At 44.4% G+C, this 18,676-nt stretch overlaps 1 protein-coding gene and 1 long non-coding RNA gene across 2 annotated transcripts in view; one reads left to right on the top strand and one right to left on the bottom strand.

The window, feature by feature from the left end:
- The window catches only part of PRELP (proline and arginine rich end leucine rich repeat protein), a 30,452-nt gene extending 19,391 nt beyond the window's left edge, over nt 1-11,061 (bottom strand). Inside the window, exon 1 of the mRNA XM_077334603.1 lies at nt 10,769-11,061. The gene's annotated coding sequence lies outside the window, so the exon portion shown is untranslated. The remainder of the gene's footprint in view (nt 1-10,768) is intronic.
- The window catches only part of LOC143835996 (uncharacterized), a 172,031-nt gene that overhangs the window by 102,289 nt on the left and 51,066 nt on the right, over nt 1-18,676 (top strand). The window lies entirely within an intron of this gene.

The raw sequence follows: 18,676 nt of genomic DNA, 5'->3' as shown, positions 1-18,676 counted from the left end.
ATGGCGTGCACAGTGGGGAGGAAAGGGACTTTGGAGCCATTTTGGAAGTTCTGTCAGAATTGTTTATTGTGTCTTTGGAATATGCAAGGATGAAGAAAAAATGGTTTTCACCCAGCAACGTGCCAGTAGAACAAAATAAAGGAGGGGGGGGGGGGGAACCAGGTGATAGTTGACTGATTTCTTATTGTACAAAGTCCCTAAGAGTTTCACTGGGCAGGCTTTCTCAGAGGGAATCAATAAAACATGATTTTACATTTCTTTCCAATAATAGATGGGCCACTTGATAGAAATTACAAAAGTATTAAAAATAACATTAATTAAAAAGTCAAGAACAAAATTATTTTCCAAATTGATATATATTAGTCAGTATGCAATATAAGATGAATAAACTATACATTGGACATGAAGCAAGGCATATAATATATGAAGCAAACATGACCAGAGCATTCACCTAGTGCTGGAACTAGCCACATGCATTAAGTACTTTTACTAGTGGATAACGATATTGCTTTTTTAATGGAGAGAGATTAGCTGAGCAAGATCAGAAATCCCAGATTAGAATTTAATCCAAAAAGAAAGTTTGAAACCTTAAAATCTACCCCATTTCCCTTTTTTTAACAGGACTTTTTCATTGTGATCGTAAGATTTATATTAACCCCCACCCCCATTAAATCAGTGGATCCATGTTCTTTGCCCATAAAGCCCTGGACAAAAGGGGCTCCAACACTTCTGTGAAGTATGTTGCTCCTGTGTTCTCTTATACTAGTCTTTAGTGTTCTAGAGGTTTTCTTACATATATCTTATTACAAGAACATCTGTTGGCATATATAACCACATCTGAATGGCATGATGTGTAGTTGTTTAAATTGTATACTTTTTTGTCAAACAGACTTACAAAACTTTTCATATTTTGAATTAGGTTACAACACTTACAATGTCTGCATCTAAAGTGGCCTCTGGATAAACCTGCTCCTGAAATGGTTCTTTGTAGGTTCAGAGGAACAAAGGTGTCACTGTGAACCAATTTGGGTGTTCTTTTTAAGAAAGGCAGATGGTTTTTATCTGAATTAAATGTAATATTGTTTTAACTAGGGGCAAAGCACATTGTATCCAGGAATACAGCGGGCACTAGAGAAAGGCTGAGTTAGACAGTCAGCTAGGATACTCTGTCTCTCCTCTTTTTATATAAAGTTGTTCTTTTCTAAATAAAACTATTTTATTCTTTCAAGCAGTTTGGTGCTTTGCTCCCTTACATATTTAAACTCTGCCAGCAAAAATTTCAGTAGCATAATCCCTTACTGACAGTGGCTAGGTATCTCCTTGCCAGCTACGTACTACCTAGAGGAACAGCCTAATCTCGGGATAGAACTACCGTATGATGTTCAGGAGCAGTGCCAGGTCCAAAATTACACATTTTGTTCTTGTAGAGATTGTGTCATCTGACTATGGAAAAGGTATTTCCAACTAACCTGTCTACTAAATTCCCTACTATTTTCAATACTGTTTTACTCAAATTAACTCTATGCTTCTCATCCTCCTCCAGTCCTTTAGCAACCCCAGGCACATATTCAGAACGGTCACAATCTCATATAGAGGGTGTCTGATAACCATCTTCAAGTATTTAAAAGGGTGCTATATGGAGGATGGAGCAGAATTGTTCTCTCTTGCCCCAGAGGGACAGACCAGAACAAATGGGATGAAATTAATTCAAAAGAACTTCCATCTAAACATCTGGAAGAAGTTCCCGACAGTTAGAGTGGTTTCTCGGAGGAACAGGCTTCTTCGAGAGGTGGTGGGTTCTCCATCTTTGGAAATTTTTAAACAGAGGATAGATAGCCATATGATGGAGGCTGATTGTGTGAAGGTAAAGGGAGGCAGGTTACAGTAGATGAGCGATTGGGATGTGAGTGTCCTGCATAGTGCAGGGGGTTGGACTATATGACCCATGAGGTCCCTTCCAACTCTTAAAAAAAAGGATTTCATTTTTAAAAAGTATTCTGAATGTATATCTGGAACTGTCAGCTTTTAGGTGGGACCTGGAATTCTCCCAGAATTACAATTTATCATGAGGTTATAGAAAAATTGGCAGATTTGAAGGGCAGACTCTATGGTGTGCCACAGATTCTAGTTGAAATCCCTCCCCTAGTTCCCCCCAACACAGGCATCACCTTCAAATCTCCAGGAATTTTCCAGGCTGGATTTGGCTACTCTACCCATATGCATGGATCTATATCCCAGAAGCTTTGTATAAATGTTCAAAAGCATAAGAGACAAAACTGAACCCCCACAGGACAACTCCCATTGAGTAGAACAATGTCCCAGCACTTCTGCTTGGAACATATCCTCCAGAAAGAAGTGGAACCACCACAAGATGCCCAGCCTAGAAAGGTGACCTGTAAGAACATGATCAATGGTGCTCAAAACCACTGAGAGATTGTGGAGAATTCACTGAGTCATATTGTCAGCCACTTTTTTGAATTTAACATGGATTAAAATGCACCGGATTTGGTACATTTCATAATACGGTGGGAGGAATTAAATCATTACTCATGCCTTGGAGTAGAAAGAGCGAGAGGGGGAAAATGTGAGTCTGTATGAAATTAAACTAGCAAAAAAAAATTTTTTTAGTGGTTCTGATGCTATCTTTGCTACAGCACCCCCTGTTGGACCAGAGGCGATTAGCTCCAACATACTGAAACTGGATAAAATGAGATCACAGCAGAAGCCATGCAAACATTATGGTTTATTTAGCCTAGCTGTTAATCTGGTTCCAAAAAACTCCTTGGGCAGAGCTCAGCTTTGGAAGTGTATGCTGGCTAAAGAGAATGTTCTGTGTGTAAAAACTAAAACAAAACTCCAAATGCAAGTCATCTTTTCGCACATTGGAACACTCAGGATTACATAAGTGGCATGTCCTAACAATCAACAATGTACGATTATAACTACTTAGCTCAAGGGAGTAATAAGCTTGCAATTAGAGACCGCATTCATGATAATACCCGAGCCTGGTACCATGATAATGGCATTCCTCCTTTGAACAGAATTGTTAAGTCAGCAGATGAGCTTCTATAAGCAGAGATTAAAGGTTACAGCTGTGATTTAAATGGTGTGGAGCTGTGAGTGCCATTTTGACAAGACCATAGGGTAGTATAAAAATGATGTACAACATATCCCACTCTCTTACACAAACCATTAGATTGTTGCAGGGGTCACCTTCTGTGATCTTGATTGTATTGGCTTTTCTCCCAGTGCTATCTGAATACCTGCAGTGGCATGGATTAAAGATGCATGCGCACACATACATGCACCACATGCACGCACACACACACGCACACACACACAACATACAATGTAATCCAGCATTGTAGACATGAATTGACCCACAATTTACACCTTTATGTCTCACTCTAATCCTTGCAGCTGGCACTGCTGATGGAGTGTATGCCCATTAAAAAGGTAAAGGTATCCCCTGTGCAAGCACTGGGTCATGTCTGACCCTTGGGGTGACAGCCTCTAGCATTTTCATGGCAGACTCAATACAGGGTGGTTTGCCAGTGCCTTCCCCAGTCATTACAGTTTACCCCCCAGCAAGCTGGGTACTCATTTTACCAACCTCGGAAGGATGGAAGGCTGAGTCAACCTTGAGCTGGCTGCTGGGATTGAACTCCCAGCCTCATGGGCAGAGCTTCAGACTGCATGTCTGCTGCCTTACCACTCGGCGCCACAAGAGGCTCTAGGTATGCCCATTACAATACAGTAAATGTTGTGTTTGGCCTTGGAAAATGTTCCACACTTCATAATAAAAGCTCCCTGGGTTGTGTATGCATCATGTGTGGATAAGCGAAAGATATCATTGCAACTGCATTTAATGAAGCTTTCACTGCTGGGTCTCCTTTGTAGGCGTCTTAAGGAGGGGGAGATTAGCCATAGGAGAAGGACAGAAAACCGGTCCTTAACTCTTTCTTTGCCAGTTGCTCTCCCTCTGAAGCTTCCTTCCAAGTGACTCCCAAAAGATTCTAGACCTTGGAATGTGTGTGTGCCATTTTAGTGCCATAGGAAATAATGTCTGGATTGTAGCAGTTGGTCCTTAAGGTATTTGGAAACCTCCAAAAACTTCCACTCTTCATGGTCAAGGCAGGTTTGCTATTTTTCAGAAATGAAATATATTGCATCTTTCCTGTGCAGTATGATTCCCATTAGAAACTTTTCATCACATCGTCTAGCTCACAACTAGGAGTCCAGTTGCTGTGACATCATATTCATAGTCAGCCAGCCCCTGTTAGACAACTTGCTCATTAACAAATAACACTGTATGGCTGTCAGTTTTCCATTTGGTCTGCGGTGAGGAAATGTCAACGTTCTTATGCTAACAAGCAAACACCAAGGGCTGACAGTACACAGAGACAGAAGGTAGAAAGTTCTCTCAAAAATCATTCAGGAAATCTAGAGGTCTGCCAATAAACAACCTGGTGTCTCCCTTGTCTGCTGATACTTTCCTTGGAAGCTATCTTGTGTATGGTGGCCTAACAGCTTCCTGATCAGACTTTGCAGTGCAGAATAATAATCCAGGTATGCACCGTGTAAAATCTCCTGGCTAAGGCTGAGAAGGGAAGGTAGTTGGACGAAGGGAAATATTCTGTATCATTTAATTGTCTGTACTTTGGACTTGCAGAAGGCTTGGCTTTCTTTGAAAAGTCTCTTCTGGGCTGACTGAAACATTCCTGGGCTTTCCTCAAAGGGATTCTGGGCCTTTAGTTTGCATCCATTGCCTTCTCTCTTTTTATTACTGTAACTCTAGGGTTCTTGTGGTTTTTTCTGTCAACATTTTGGCCTCTTGAGGGAATTTGGAATGAATGCTAATCCCAACAGGGAAAATGGCTGGATAGTAGACTCAGCAGAGAGTAAAACCATTTATGCACTGGAAACTTCCCTGCCCCAGCTCCCGTGCAGGAGCACAAATCAGGGGGGGATGAGGTACACCAGGCCAAATGCTCCCCCGTGTGGGTGCAGGAAGAGCTGGGGCAACCTGCCATGACTAAAACTCCAGTCTGCAGCATGGCATGAAACCTCCAGTGCATAAAGGGTCTAACAGAGGAATCCCAAGGACACTTTCCACGAAGTAAACCATGCTGATTAACATAGGGTTTGTTTCTGAGTAGGCCTGCTTAGGATGGCTCCCACTGTCAGATTTTCTTTAATGTGCAAAATTGTGGGGAGAAAAGAAAATAATGAAAGTCGCTGAGAACTGACTTTTAAAAACAACCAAATGATCGTTTGTATAACCTATTTTCTCTTGCAGTAAATCACCACCTTTTCATTTCAGCTCCCCTCCTCCCCTTTCTGTATCACAAAAGCTTAGGCATAGGGGAGAAGAAAAAGAATCTTTCAAACAAGCTTCTTGTAAGAAAGAAGGGTGCGAATTAATTCAAATCAGGAACTGTGGCTCACACCGAAGACAAACAGGCTGGTGCATAGTTCTTTTTTCATTCTGGAGCAACATTCATAAGAGAGCTGCCAATCTGTTTTAAATTAGTTTTCAGCTTTACAATTTCTGATGATGTCATTTGTGTCTACATTTATGTAGCTACGTTTTCAACAACATAATGCATATGGTTTTCTAGTGCAATGCTGAAATAATATACTGAGGAGACACAAATTATAAAGGTGGTGTGGCAACAAGATTAAAAGTGCAAATAAGCAAGCTATATATAACACATCAAAGCAAAATTCACTGAAAGTTAAATGTTTCTGAATGCTACTGCTTATATCAGAAATGGGTCACTTATGGTCCTTGTGTGGGATCTGCCCCACCAAGCACTTTTATCTGAATTTCTGTCAATTTACAGCAAAAATTTTGGTCACAGATTCACTGCCAAGGAAAAGAGAGATACTGACTGGCACTCACTTTAGGAATTATTCAGCTGTGACTTCCAGGCTGTATAACTCTGTCCTCTTGGAAATGCAGTTGTTTCCTTCTTGCTCATCTGTCTAGAGTACCTTGAAAACTTGATGGGGAGGGCATTTGAAGTTTTCTATACAGTGGAATCTCTTTGGGCTCTTGAAAAATGTTGGGAGGGAGATGCTGCAACCCTGAGCAGGAGTGGCTATGGCTTTTTTTTTTTTAAGGAAGAAAAATTGTTGTGCCCTGAGGACATTGTATTGTCTAGTTGTGCACTTTTGATGGTTGCTGTGTGGGTTTTTTTTAATAAGGCTGCTGTGTGGTAGATTCTATTTCATGATGCTTTGAACTTATTTCAGAGTGGGTATTTTGGTCTATTCCTTCTTTTATGGTTTTAATTTGTTTTAACTTGCCTGCTGATTTTAACTTGAGTGAGTATATATGTACATTTTACTGTGACAGCTTGTGCATTCAGTAGAAAATGGGTGTACTCTTCAATTAATTAATTACATGTTTAAATGCCGTAAGAAATAAAGATATTCTTTCTTCTATTTTTGTTTTGTATGTAGCATGTGCATACATTTCTACATACATTTATAAGGAATTGTGTGCCCAAAGCCACTTGCTCCATCCCTGAGAAACCTTTATTGCTTTGGCACATACAAACTAACACACTAGAAGGAAATGTTCTACCCTCCATCTTTGCTCCTTGCGATGATTATGTACTGGCATGGCATTCTTAACATGGGGGAGCATGCCAAATTGTGATCCTCTGTGTTCCTCCACCTAAACCCTGAAGGTGTACAGTCCAGTCTGCCCCCTCTGCCTTCTACCACATTGCCATCTCCCGCATTCATGAACCGGGCCCTGGCTTGTAAAGGGTACTGCAGCCAGAACTAACAGCGGAAGCAGGCCGGCTGGGTTTCCATACATACTGTGAGGAAGCAACAGAAGGCATGTTCATGGCTGTAGATACTCTCTAACTTGTTGAACTCAGTGGGGAACCTGAGAAGGTTTGGTATTCCCAGATGATAGCAATAAGAAGGCTCTCCTTGCTGATTAGTTTCAAGAAAGCCAATGGGCTGAACCTCATCTGCCTACCCTGCAGCTGCAGAGATGAAAACTATGCAGAGTTGAAAACTTAGCTGACCATTGCAAATTCTGAAGCCACAATAGATCATCATTTGATAAGAAGCATAGTAGCAAGGGTAAAAGAAAAAAGGAAGGCTGGAGTTGTACTTCAGGTCAATTTTCCTTTAGAAGTGCTACCCTTGGCAGTCTGATGCCCTCATTCTAAACCCAATTCTTTTTGTGGGATCTGCTTCTGTGCTGGTGTTTCTGCAAAAGTCTTAGGACCAAATTTACCACTTTGTCAGGGACAAAGGCAAGCCAGCATAGAGCAGGCAAAAGAAATCTAATCTGCAGGTGACCATTGCATGGATAACTGTGGCCAAGTGCTTGGGGTCCAAATAGGGGCCAATTACATGCTGCAGCTGCCTTGAAACTTGTGACTGCCCCAGTCATGGGTAACTCAGCTGGAAGAGCTGGTGAAAGTGCAAAAAAGACTAGTCAGGGAATGCTGAACGCCCTCCCCCCCCCCCCCCCCGTACAGGCTATTTCCCAAGGCCATTTTTCCCCTTGCCAGGTTCCAACTCCAAAATGGAGCTTAGCTGGGAGAAAAGCTGTCAGAAGCTTATTTTGTACTTTAAATGATGCCAGGCATTCTCTTGCACTTTGAAGCACAATCCAAGTCCTACTTTATAGGCAACTGAGGAATGACCATGCTTAAAGTCAGGAGTAGTAAGGTCTTCAGTGCAGCTTGGGTGGGACTTTTAGCAATCTTCACTCAGCGCAGATCACAGCCCCTTGCCAGGACTTTCTGCTTGACCTTCTCTTTCCATACGTCTGTTGCCTTCCAATGTTCTTATGAGTCATAAGCATTTCTTACCCCTACAGCCTGTCATTCAAAAATCCCCATTCAGGGAAAGGGGATGGGGGGCAACTCCACAAACTAAAGATACTGTGAAGTGGAACATGCAGAACCACACATACATATGCATCTATTTACTTTGCACAATGGGATTCCCTGTGTGGATATCTGATATTTGGACATTTTTCTACCTCTCAGCATGAACTAAGCTATCCTGATCTGCTTCCTGTCTCTTGCTAACCACAAAACAGTCCAAACAAGATGTTAGATTTTTAAAAAGCTATTTAATAGAAGCAGAGAGATTCTGTCCCAGGGATAAAAAATAAGATACGTAGCATTCAGTCAAATGCTATTTCTCTATTGTCCAAAAGATGTTGAAGAGGAAAGAGTGAATGCTGAAGACCATCTCTCCCCACACACTGAAAAGTCAAGCAGGAGAGTGTTGACCTTGGCCTGGAGCCATCATACCATTAGCAAATCCAAATTATTTGTGGGATAGGAGAAGGAAAGAGACTCGCCTGCTGCAGTCTTTTTCCGCAAAGAGAGCTTTCTGCTCAGGCATACAGATGGGGTGTGTCCAGCATAGAAAACATCTGGAATTAACTGGCTGGCTAATTCCAGTGATATTTGCTACATGCAAGAGTCTTTGCTTTGTGTGCATGCTCTTCCCACAGGAAAGAGCACAGGAAATCTAAACATCATGCATTTGGGTGTATATACATTACCAGGGAAGGTGCAAAAATCTAGTAGAAGATCCTGTCTTTTCCCCATTTGAAGCATTGAAAACAGTCAAATGTCAAGGCCTCTCTATATTTACAACAGGGAGCTGCAGTTTCTCCTGAGGCCATATGGAAACTTCCAGCTCCTGTGCTTGCATTACTACTGAAGCACACAGCTGGGAAGGTAGTAAATGCCCTGGGACAAAAGGCCCTTGAATCACAGATACTGGACTGGCAGCCCTCTTTTCCATCCACTGCTAGAATCTAACTGAGACCAACACAGGGTTGAGCAGCTTGCATATGCAATCTCTGGTGATGCTGAAAGGTACTTGATCCCCTCTGTAAGAACTGCATGGTATATCCAGAGAGGCATAGGTATACCTCCCAACTGGAACAACAACAGTAAACATTTATAAAGCTCATTTCAGATGTTCAAAGTACTTCATGCACATGATCTCCATCATTCTGGGAACAGTCTTAATGATTGCAAAGGGCTGGAACTGTGGGAATGGTGATGTGCTGAAAGCTCTTTGCTGAATTTTTGGATGGGATTGGAATCATTAACATGACACAACACTAGCGACTTTGACAATTTACTACCCTCTTATTATTGTCACTGATTTCTTACATCTTTGCTGCCTTTGACACTCTCTTGTTTCCAATTCTTGAGCCTTTCCCCCCCTTTGCAGATCAGGCTTTCCAGCACAGCTCTAGCCCATCTAATCTGTTTGCACTGCTTGCAGCCCTGGTATCTTTATGCTTCCCTTTCCTGCAGGGAACAACTGCCTGCATGTTCTTTTCTTCTCTTATCTCCTCCTCTGCCCCCCTTTCTGAGTGGTGAGAAAAACTCCCATCCTGCCCCTCGGTAAGTCTAATCTCTGATAAAATCACGAGTTGCATTCCATTCCAATGGGATGGGCAAAGTATCAAGCATTCACATTGTATGAAAGCAATCTTCCAGGCAGGCATGTAATATTGTAAATCTCTCAGGAGTGGAGATGCTGCTGATTGCATTGCATGAGCCAACATCGGTGAGCTGTTCTTCCACTGTGATAGAGAAGGTGGCTCCCTATCGGGCGTGCTCAGGTTTGTTCAAAAATCCCCAGGCATGAGTGACAACATATTTCACCCATACCACTTAATCAAGGTCAGGTTCTCAAGAAGCATATATGTGATAGTCTGTGTGGATCCATACTGACTTACTTGAAGTTTCTTCCCTTCCCATCTCAACGTGAAAGCTAAGAACTTTTTGTCCCAAATTTGACTGGCTCTGCAATTCATTACACAGCATCTGAAGTGTTGCTATAAAGAGGACTTGCTTTCAAGTAAATGTTCTGGAGTATTAGGGTATACATCTGTTAAATGCCATTGATTACTGTAAGTATTCGTCCATGTAAACCTTTTATGTTGGAACACCTTTGAATATAAAATGCCTAGTTCTCCCTTCTGACACACAGCTGGCAGTGTCAACAGAAACCAGAATACTTCTTCATTGAAACCTAACGTCTTCTTCCTTTCACAATGAAAAGAATTCATATTCCTTCCCCTCCAAGAGAAAATAAACCTCATACGCTTTTCTCAGTGATCAGACTTCAAAGGAGGATTAAATCTTCATTGTTGCCTAGTCTGGCTTTCTTCTCCCCAACCCTTTGCAAGGCTGATATGAAACAGCAAGCTAATGCCTTAGATAGTACAAGGCAGCAGGAACAGACTCAGAAAGAAAGAAAGAAAGAAAGAAAGAAAGAAAGAAAGAAAGAAAGAAAGAAAGAAAGAAAGAAAGAACAGCTATTTTGACAGTAAAATGCAGAACTTTAAATCTATCTGTATATTTCTCTCCCATACAACAGCCTATGAGGTTTCTCGAATGCCCACCATGCACATATGGGCTATAAACACCAGAAATGTTGTAGGTGGGTGTGTGCAGCGTGGGAGACCAAAGGGGGTTCCCTAAGCTCTGTTTCCATGGTAACAGCTTCAGCAGTTTAACCACTGTCACATGCAACTTTTCCCTATTTCATTGCTTGATTCAACTCAGTGACAAATTGAAATAAAAAAGTTTCTGAAGAACAAGACATGAAATATCACTCGACTGATTTATGACAAAAGATAGATCATGAAAGATGTTAGTAAGGAACCATCTCATGATTGGTTAAGGAGAGATGCCTCCTTGATGGTTTCAGGTGAAGCCATTGCCAAGGAGGACACCTGCCCAGGGCTTACCTGTTGCCTTCTTTCTCCTGTATTTTTAACTTCCAGGACTCTTCCTCCCCTTATCCTCTTCCTCTTCCTCCTCACTGCAGTCCAGTTCTGAAACAAATGATCCTCCTCCAAGCTGTGTGTGTTTTCTCTGGATCTGTCCCGTTGAGACTCTCTCGGAGAGGGTGGGTGGGAGCTCGGGAAGGAGGGGAAAGTCACAACAATAACGTCTTTCTCTGGCAGCCAAATCCTCAGCATTTAATCGACACACATGTCCTGCCTGCCTGCTTGAAAGACTCATGTGTAATAACATTTCCTTCTGCCGGGGCAAGAGTGCTCCCGGCCAGTGTTTTTAAACAAATCACTTTTTTAAAAAGTTGCTTTCACTCTCTTGAAGCATGTCACCCTCCTCTTCTAACTCTGCAGTAAATCAGCATGTCTAGTTTTTTGTTTAAAAGCAGCAGGAAGGAAACAGCTGCCAGATCCAATGGGTAATAAATGGGATTCTTATGTTTTAAAATGGAAATATGCATGCCATGACCCTTCTAAATATACTTATTTTTATAGTGTTAGTCTTTCTTTGTAGTACTGCTACCCATTTGTCACTGACTCAGCATGCAGGGTTTCAGAAGCCATCCTGGGAACCTTATCAATTTAAGAATTAACTTTCATGGGACCTAATTTCAGTTGCATTTAATTACCCTCAAAGTAACATATGAACTGGTCCCTTCTCCATTTGGCGCCCAGGGCAGGGGCTGGTCAGGAAGAAGAGCCGCTCAGCTATGCTTCACACATGTGTATGTATGCACACTCCCTGCAGAGATCCATCTTGAAGGAGCTCACTAGCTGCTATCTCCACCATCCTGCGATGCCCTGGAGGGGATCAAGTCTCAGGGAGAGGGGCAGCAATAACAGTGGAGACAGCAGCAGGCAAGCTCCTTCAAGAGGGATCTGCACAGGGGACCATGCTCACATGTGCATGTCTATAAAATGTGACTGACTGGCTCTTCTTCCTAGTTAGTCTCTCTCACATCTCTCTTGTAGGCACTTTTCCTGCAGGGTCCCACCCGTCTTCGCTCCTGCCTTGGCAGACTCAAGCCACTCTTCAGTTCCACCATCTCCAGGCACACAAATCACAGCCACCAAACATCACCAGTGGGCGGGTTTGCTTTGAGTCACCTACCCCCCCCCCCCCCGTCAGATCCTCTGCTCAAAGTAACACTCTCCTGCGGGCACCACTGGCTTCATAGGCTGTTTCAAGCTGACTGCAAGAGGGAAGGGCACTGGATGCCACCACCAGCAGTTTGAGTGGTGATAAGCCTGTTATATGCTAAATGCAACGAGCTCAGCCACACACACACACACCCCAGCAGCAGCGGGCTGGCTGCATGTCCAGTGGCGTGGGGCAGACTCCACAGAGGAGCAGGTGGTGGTGCGGACTCGGAGCAGATGGGGCGGGTGGCTCTTCACAGCATCGGACAGGGAGCTCACCGCCTCCATGGTTGGCGCAGTGTTAGTATGAGGGGCAGGTCGGTCAGGGCAGGTTTCACCTGACCGGGTATGGCCCCAGCAAGGGGTTGGGGAAGGTCTTGGGCACATCCAGAGGTGGGTGGTGAGTGCACAGGACTGGCTGCTTGGCAGGGCCATTGGCAGATTGGTGTCCGCGGTCCCAGCGCTACATTCTGTAGCATCTGCAGCCAGCTGGGGCTGGAGTTCTGCACGGTTAGAGGAACACCAGGAGCATGTGGGGCTGGCACATGGCTGGCAGGATGGGGATGCAGGTCTCCACTGTCGCCGCATCATATCCCGCGCTGCTGGCAGATGGGCCGGAGTCTTTTTTGGGGTGGGCAGAGTCAGGGATAAGCATGCGGCAGTTGCGGGCAGGTCAGCAGGTGCTGCCGCTACTGGGCCGTTGGCAGTGGGGCCGCACCCTGATTGGCCCTATTCCAACTCGGACACACTCCACCTCCAGGCCGGTTTCACAAATATTAAGAGGAACCATGGATAAACTTATCTGACTTTATATGTAAATTTGTTGGAAGCTGCCCTGAGACCATTGTTAGAAAGTGGCAGCCTAGAAATAAAAAATATCAATGAATAAATACATAAATATATGAAGCTGCTTCCTGCTGAGTCAGACCACTGAGTCTATCCAGGTTAGTATTGCCTACCCAGACTGGACACTAGTATTGTCAACACTGAACTGGGAAAATCCTGGACATTTGGGGAAGAAGCCTGGGGAGGGCAGATTTTGGGGATGGGTGGAACCTCAGTAGGGTATCAGTTTAGACAATCTATTCACCTCATGGAAATTTCAGTCAAATGGAGAATATTAATCTGAATCAGTCTTTAATACCCAAAACAGTTAGATTGTTAAATAAATTTTATGCAAAGTCCATAATCTAGAAAGCCCTTCAGTATTTAATACACATGGAAGGGCTTCAAAGATTATGTGTTTTGTATCCAATAAATTCCCAGCTGTTTCTTGTGGATAATCCAAGAATTTACTTTCAAATTGTGTTTTTTATATACCATTCATACATATCTTCATATCCCACTTTCCAGCCTTACCAGGCCCAGAAGGAACCTCACAAGATAAACACTAAGCCCATTGTATCCAGAAATAAAACAGGTACTAGCACATGCATCTGCACTGTGACCTTCCTGGGTCCTGTTGGTGAGGCCTCCTCAGAGGAAAAGATTTGGCCAGGAGCTCCCAGCTCAACCTGAACCTCAGCTGGACGAAAGCTTATCCCAGCCAGATGTTCAACAGGTAGAGAGCTTTGACCAGCAGGAGGGAATGGAGCTGCATTCAAACCGGGGCTAGAGTCCAGAGTTTTTGCCCAGTCTTCAGATGCAGGCCCTTGCCTTGTCAACCTAGTTCACCTGAGTCAATTAAGCAATGCCAGTTATGTGCTGGAAGAGAGGCATCACCCCATGTTAGCAAGACCGTTGCTGACTGTGGAATACTGTGAGTCATCACACAGTGAGGACTGAGAGGCTGCTGACAGCCTATATTAACTTGATGCTGAGAGACCTGGGTTGTGGACCTGCTCCTTCTGCTGATGCTCTTGGACTGCCTGAACATACCCTTGACTCCCCGGACTGAGTTAAGACATTCACTGCTTTCTGACTTTCCTTGGCATTCTGTTTTTGAAATACTGATTCTTGAAATAACTTGTCTGTGTTTCTTTCCAGCAGGGAACAAAGCCATCACAGTCGGCACAGAAATTGGCTGGCTCTCCTCCCTTGCCTGGGGGAGATGTAGGGTGGGGAAAGGCTAAGGATGGGGCAATGTACCAGCAGCAGGGCCTTTCAGAGAGGCTGGCAACTCTTCCACCCAGCAAGCAGTTGGAAGAGGAAGGCAGATAAGCCCCATGATTGGCCCTAATTGGGAGAGTGCTCTCTCCCTATTGGCAGCACACCCCCAGGGAGGGCCAATCAGGTTGAGAGTGAGTTGTCTGCATGCAATTCGAACTGATTGGCCCTCATTAGAACACTACTCTCTCCCTATCTGCATGCAATTTGAACTGATCGGCCCTTATTGGGACAGTGCTGTCTCCCTATTGGCAGTACTCATTAAGACAGTTATCTCTTTCTATTGGCAGCACTTACTGGGGCAGTTCTCTCTCCCTATCTGCACACAATTTTAACTGATTGGCCCCCATTGAGACACTATCTCCCACTATCTGCAAGCAGTTTAAACTGATCAGCCTTTATTGGGAAAGTACTCTCTCCCTATTGGCAACACCTCCCGGTAGGGCAAATCAAGTAGAGAGTGAGTTGTCAACTTGAGCTTTTTTATGTTTAGTGATTTGATGGATGATTTGAAATAATACTGAAAACATTTTACTTATACAATAAAAATAGATATAAAATCAGTGCTAAAAAGCACTTTACTCATTGCAATACTAATAAAAGAACAGACCATTTAAATTTTTGGCAGCCTGTGAAAAAAAGCTAATTGCTGATAAATAAATATATTCATTCATTCATTCATTCCTTCATTCATTCACATTGATACTTTACAACTCTTACTTTGGACCTTTTATTGACTAATATACATATTTCATATGTGTAATGAATTGGTGTTTGTTACAACCAGATCTCTGAAGAAGGCCTTACGAGGGACAAAACACATTGGTCTATTGGTCTTATAGTGCACAGCATACTGTTCCTGGCGTGGGTGTCTGCCTCAGCTCACCCTGGCCACCTCCCCCAATGCTGCAGACCTCCAACACTGTTCTACTGGGCCATATGTGTGTGGAGGGCTTTTCCTGCCCTGCTGACATTGTCACAGCTGTTTGGTTTGGTCCTGGTGCTCATATATCCTATTTAATTGAAGCAGCAATATCAGGATGAAAGGCATCAGTATGCTGATAACAGTACTATTATTCACCTAAAATGTTATTAGCATGAGAATTTTTCAAACCTAAAAACCTTATCCATCCATGCTTCCTCTATATATTTGTGAAAAAGCCTGGGGAGGGGGGTGGAACAGGTCCTGCTGTCCAAGTTGGAATAGGGCCAATCAGGGCCTGATTGGCCCTGCCCCTGTAGATCCCACTCTCTGTCCCTGGAGTCTAGTTTCTTTGCTCCCAGATGCACCTCAGTACCTGGAGCCAGCAGCAAGTAAGGGGAGAGGGCCCTCGGCGAAGGGTTGTGGTGGAGGGCCTGCTATCAAGAGCCTCTTGGCCTGCTAGGCTGGCCCTGCTAACAAGGGCCTCCCAGCCTGCTGACTGCTAAGGAGCTCTGTCCTGGGACTGCTAAGCCCCCGCCTGCCCCACTTGATCTAGCTGTGAGCTGCAGCCCAAAGCCACCTTAAGCTGCCTGGCCGGGGGCCAGGGGAGGGGACCATTTCAAGGCCTGTTCTTAGGAATGGGCTTTGAAGCTAGTGTTAATATATATAGTTTTCATAGAGTGCTTCTGGGTGAGAGTACTTATCCCTGCAGTTTCAGGCCCTCCAATCCATCTGTGGAAATTGTACCTTTTCTTCCTTATAAGGAATACCCCAAATCTTTAACTCCCTCTAGTGCAGCTGTCCCCAGCCCCCGGTCTGGGGACCAGGACTGGTCTGGAGACCGGGACTGGTCTCCTCCACGGCTGATGCCTCAAGGGCTGACCTTCATCACACAACACATCACACACTCTGCCGCCAGCTCACCTGTGGTGCTCTCTGGTGGCCGCCATGGCTGGGGCTCTCCCTTGGCATGGCACTGCACAGCTGCTGCTAGCAGTGGCCCCCAGTGGGTAGCGGGAAGTTAGGGGCACTGGTGGGAAAGCAAGCAGAGCAGGGGCTCAGGTGGCGGCGACGTCCCTCGGCAAAAGACTACCCCCCCAGGCCTCAGTAAAATAGTCAAGCGTTGACCGGTCCCTGGTGATAAAAAGATTTGGGACCAGAGTTACACTATTGTTGATGGTGGGCTTGGGGGAGCTCTTCCAACATTATGATATGCAGCCCTCCATGGGGGGGTAGAGGATTCCCTGCTTTTGCACCCTACTCCCCATCAGCTGGCCAGTGGGGAGAGGGATGTACCAACAGCAAGGAGAGGCTTAGGCCAGTGTTATGGTGATCTGCTGATGTGGTGATATCTGGCAGTGAAATTGTCATGTCACTGGTGATAGAAAATGCTCTGATAGTTTGGCAAAAAATCTATAGTAAAAATGGCTACTACCATAGAGGTTTTACCCAAACTAGAATGTCCCATATCACTGGCAACATGATAATGCTGCTTCTAGTGAGCTCTGCTGGCAACACCAGTGACACTGCTGGCAACACCAGGCTTTTCCTCAGCCATGGTAATTCCCCCCACCTACCTCCAGCTGGTTGCCAGGGGATACTAGCAAACCTGTCCTGCCCCAATGTCCCCTGTGGCCTCCTAACCCATCCCAGGAACTGCAGGAAAGGTAGGGAGGGCTTTATCAGCCCTAGAGAGATCTGATGGATTTTCGTGGAAGGGTAGCCATGGTATTATCCTCAACAAACTGCAGCAGTAATTGTCATTGGGGAATACTTGAGCAGATTATATGTTGTGAATGCATCTATTTTGTAAACATGGATAGCACCACTGCCAAAGGTGAATAATTTTTTGGCCTCAGAGTCATGAATCTGGTTTAGAAATAACTTGTTGAGAAACCATGATTTCAGTTTTAACAATGTGTTGGCTTTTTGCCATTTTCACACAGTTCAGCATTTCACTTCGGGATTTTGGAGGAAGGGGTCTTGTGCATATGAAGAAAAGACTGTTTGGGAGGGGTTCCAATTGCATTTCTCCACTGCTTTCACAGTGGGTCTCTTTTCTTTAGCACTCCCATAGCAAATATTCTTTCTTTGTAGTGTAAATCACCTTTAATAATTTGACTGGGAGAACATGGGCTGACTGGTAGTGAAGAACAGCTGGCTCCCTAAGAGGAGAGATTACTTCTTCCACAAGCTTTCGTTCCTTTTCTTGTACACATCATTCTTCTATCCAGCTCCCTGCCCCTAATAGGATCTTTGGCACATCAAGGAAGCAGGAAAGCATTCCTGTGGGATTGTCCTTGAAGCTTTATATAACATGTGCCCCAATCACTTTGATGATTCTCCCAAAATGCTGACATGATCTTCTTTCTGCTCCTTCCTCACTCCCCCTTACCTTTAAGAGTAAATTTCTCACTAGGCATTCTGCTGCAGGAGGCAGTCCTTGACAACCTCTGGACACATTTCCCCCAGCTGATGAACAATCTGGGCTCAGAAGTTTTGTTTAAATAAGCTCTGATGCTTAGTGCATGGATAAGCAATTGAGGGAGAGTGTGGGTTATTCCTGGTGTGCTCTTTCAGGCAGAAGTAGGTGCTGGGCTGCAGCTGCTCCTCCCACTCCCCAGGTTCTTCCACTCACTGTTCCCTCTGGTCTCGTCTGCTGGACTACAGCTTACACAGACTTTGCAGCGTCCATGGCCGCACAACCACAGGCAATGTTGCAAACACCCGCCCACTCCCTCAGGCTTCTCTTCATCACACAACAGTAATGTTTTTGTTTGTTTGTTTGTTTGTTATCCAGTTTATATGCTGCCCTTCCCCAATGGCTCGGGTCAGCTTACGTCATTTGTGATCATTAATTGTGATGATTAATTTTTATATTAAAATGTTTTATTTTCATATTAAAATTAATTCACTTCTCACATTAAGAGCTTCCTGTTGTTGTTGTCATTGTTGGGTGCCTGCAGAGGACAGTAGGGAAGGCTTTGTGCCTATCCTGATATATTTCTGGTCAACATTAGTTATGCAACCTAAATGACTGTTTTATACATACACTAGAGGCAAAGACAGGATGAAAAAAAGAGAGAAAAGAAATATGGGGAAGGAAGGCCGGCAGCCAGGCATCAGTTCTCTTAGGGAAAACAGCTGCTGTGGAGGGGCATCTCCACCCCCATACAGCAGTGTCTACACTGGTCACCACTGTCTTTACTTTTCCATCCAGCCTCCATCTTCCAAAAGCCAGGCTGGGCAGGCTATGGAGGGTGAGCTGCCACCTTCCCACCCCCCCAAATCCTCCAGAGGCCAGGCAAGGAATGCTGCAGGGAGTGTGCCCCTCATATCTGTGGGCTGTGACCTTCTTGCCAATTAAGCAATGCCAAATATGTGCTGGAAGAGAGTTTCAGTTTAAAAGGCACCACCCCATGTTAGCAAGACAGTTGCTGACTGAAAAATATTGTGAGTCATCACAGAGTGATGACTGAGAGGCTGCTGACAGCCTGTATTAACTTGAGGCAGGGAGACCTGGGTTGTGGACCTGCTCCTTCTGCTAATGCCCCTGGACTGCCTGAACTGTTAATACATTCACTGTAGGAGGGCCAGTCAGGTTAGGTTTGAACTGACTGGCCTTCACTGGAACAGTGTTTTCTCCCTATTGGCAATGCTCATTGAGACAATTATCTTTCTCTATTGGCAGC

The sequence above is a fragment of the Paroedura picta genome, chromosome 4 (genome assembly GCF_049243985.1).
Source record: "Paroedura picta isolate Pp20150507F chromosome 4, Ppicta_v3.0, whole genome shotgun sequence".
Classification (NCBI taxonomy): domain Eukaryota; kingdom Metazoa; phylum Chordata; class Lepidosauria; order Squamata; family Gekkonidae; genus Paroedura; species Paroedura picta.
Note: the sequence above shows the minus strand (reverse complement) of the source record. Positions and strands in the feature narration are given on the sequence as shown.